Below are 3,448 nucleotides of genomic sequence, written 5' to 3' on the forward strand. Positions count from 1 at the left end.
ATCAACATTGCTTGCACAGGACACACAAAATAATATATATATATATATATATATATATATATATATATATATATATATATATATATATATATATATATATATATATATATATATTTTGTTATAATTATATTTAGATTTCAAGTTCTATTAAAATGAGATGTGATAACTAATTTGAATGTTTTAAAATTTAAAACATATTATTATTAAATGTGTATTAGAAATTTAATTTGTATATAAAATAATATTTTTAAAATTAAAATATATTAGAAATTTAAACTATATTATTATTATCAACATTTCTATGATATTATAGTATTAGATGTAAATATATCAAGAATAAATTTTAATTATTCATGTTGGACAATTATAGTCAGTTTCAAAATTCAATGGAACGTTTATGAAAATAATAACACTCAAAACAATAACATTTAAGATCAAATGTTCAAATGGTTAGCCTTAGTTAGCTCAAGGAAATGAAATTGTGTTGGGTTGTTGTGACCCATTTTTAAATAAATTATTGTTTTTTATTTTGTTCATCTTATCGCTTTAAAAAGTAAAAATAAAAAATGTATTATTTTTGAAATTGTTTCGGTGAATATTTTTTGGGATCGAGACACTGACCTGGTGTTGGGATGGACTGGATTGTTCGCTCCTTCTGTATTTCGATCGCTCGCTCTCCTTCAGTTCGGACCGTCGTTCTTCAAGCTTTGGCGTAGAGGGGGAGGTACTTGCAATGACACTCTGACGCTCAAGTTAGGCGTGTATGGTAGAAGAACCTTGGTTCTTAAGTTGATGATTCTCAGTATGAGAGAATTGATAGAGTTTCTGTGTGATTATATCATAAGTAAAGTGTGTGAGAAGTGTGTATCAAAAGCGTAGCTAACTTATGGCCTTGTCTCTCTATTTATAATTTGTCTCATGAACCTTGAACTCACATAAGCCCAATAAAATATAAAAGAACTTACTTGGTTACTCATAAACAGCTTTATCAATATCTTTAATCAGATATTATTTTATTCTCAATATCTAATCAGATATTATTTTATTCTCAATATCTTTAATAAGATATTTTTTATTCTGGTGGACTACAAGCCCAATAATAAGAGTTGGCCCAATTATGGCCCTGCATAGTTATGATGTTATACATTACCGATCGGTTATTCTTCGTAACCGCTCGTCCCAGATATCCTACTGTACATCATCTCCCCCAAGTTCGAGTTAAGCGTTAGGCTTTAGCCATGGTTAACTGTAGGACTTATGAGTTTGAGGGAGGTTTTATTTGTTGTGTTTGAAGAGCGTGTTTCTAGTAGTTGCTCATTTTTTTGATATTTGTCAGATGTTGAATGCTGATGGGGTTCTTTTTAGAACTTTTTTCCCATGTTTATGATGACTTGATAATGTCTTGTTTTACCATGTCAAGCTTACTTGTATAATTGGAGGCGTCTGAATGTTGTTTTATCCGTCAACACTATTATAGTTGGGCGTCTGGGATTTTGTTCCATTGTTTGTACGTGGCCCTTAATGAGAAGCTAAGATGCGTTCGGTCGGGGCTTTCATGTGAATGGACACGGCGATCCATTAGGCATCCGGATGCGTTGGGTCCTAGGCTTCGTGTAGATGGACACGACGGTCCGTAAGGCGTCTAGACACGTTGGGTCCACGCCTCAGATGCATGGACACGATTGTCCATAAGGCGTCAGGACACGTTGGGTCCTGGCCTTCGTGTAGATGGAGGTAAGGCGTCTAGACACTTTTGGTCCAGGCCTTCGTATGGATGGATGCGGTTGTCCATAAGGCGTCAGGACATGTTGGGTCATGGCCTTTGTGTAGATGGACATAAGTTGTCTAGGCACGTTCGGTCCAGGCCTTGCTACGGATGGACGTGGTTGTCCATAAGGCATCAGGACACGTTGGGTCCTAGCCTTCGTGTAGATGGACGTAAGGCATCTAGACTCGTTCGGTCCAGGCCTTCGTATGGATGACGCGGTTGTCCATACGGCGTTAGGACAGGTTGGGTCTTGGCCTTCGTCTAGATGTACGTAATGCGTCTAGACACGTTCGGTCCAGGCCATCGTATGGATGGACGCGGTTGTCCATAAGGCATCAAGACGCGTTGGGTCCTGGCCTTCATGTGGATGGAGACATTGAAGTAACTAATTGCACGTAATGTAAACTAGATGAGCATGTAACTGCTTTAGAGGTTTGTGATATGCAAGATATCCAAGATGTAATTGAGACCGATCGATCGAGATGTAACTGCTTTAATAATCTGCAAGATATATAATATAATAGATACTGATCGGTTGAGATGTAACCGCTTTAGTAATCTGCAAGATAATATAATTGAGACTGATCGATCGAGATGTAACTGCTTTAGTAATCTGTAAGATAATATAATTGAGACTGATCGGTTGAGAAGTAACCGCTTTAGTAATCTGTAAGATAATATAATTAAGACTGATCGGTTGAGATGTAACCGCTTTAGTAATATGTAAGATAATATAATTGAGATTGATCGGTTGAGATGTAACCGCTTTAGTAATTTGTAAGATAATATCATGAGTATAGACGAAACCGTACGATCAAGATGTAATTGATTTGACGTCGTGCGATAGATGATTCGTAAGTGTTCAACATACTCCAAGAATTTGTCGTGATACAATATAAATCATGAACATAAACTCAATTAAAGACGTTTAAGCGGAAGGAAATATTTTCTTCAAACCTACATTTGAATTGAAACCTGCACTAACGCATACATAATATTAGTGCATACATAATAATATATTATGGAATATAACATATGGTAACACATACATATTATGGGATGCAATATATAGTCATTAAGCATTGTATATGATGGAGATGCAGTCGTCACTGAGAAACGGGTTGGTGAGTCTTTGCGGATGATTCTCCTTCCGGTGAGGGTTTCCCATGTTTGCCGACTATGGAGGCGTTGAAGTTGGCCTAGGTACCCTGCAAATAAACATCAGTGCCACCATCTTGAATGCTGAACGAGAGAGTCCTAGAGTTTTCTAAAGAAGGTCTTTCGATGAGTTTGGAATTGCGGTTCAACAAGACTACTTGCAGTAGCGGTATTGAGTTGGAAACCATCAACGTGTGCGTAGCTTCATTACGATAATGTCTAAGAATCCCGGAATGGGAGATGTCCCCACTGGACAAAAATAACTGATCTGTACTGTACTGCAGTTAACTGTACTATATTATACTAAAAATAACTTATCCATTTCTAGTAACAACTCAGTATACTATCTTATGGTTCAGTTTTTAAAAACTGAACTGATAACAGTTACAGTTCAGTTAACTGTGAGAACTGTATCTACTCTTACATCTTCTCTAATTTCAGTTCAATTGTTTCATCTTGTCAAAAAAGCTTTATTTAATAATAAAATATTAATAAAAATAACTGTTCACATAAAAAAATAAT

Source organism: Vigna radiata, unplaced genomic scaffold (assembly GCF_000741045.1).
Source record: "Vigna radiata var. radiata cultivar VC1973A unplaced genomic scaffold, Vradiata_ver6 scaffold_262, whole genome shotgun sequence".
In the NCBI taxonomy this organism is placed as follows: domain Eukaryota; kingdom Viridiplantae; phylum Streptophyta; class Magnoliopsida; order Fabales; family Fabaceae; genus Vigna; species Vigna radiata.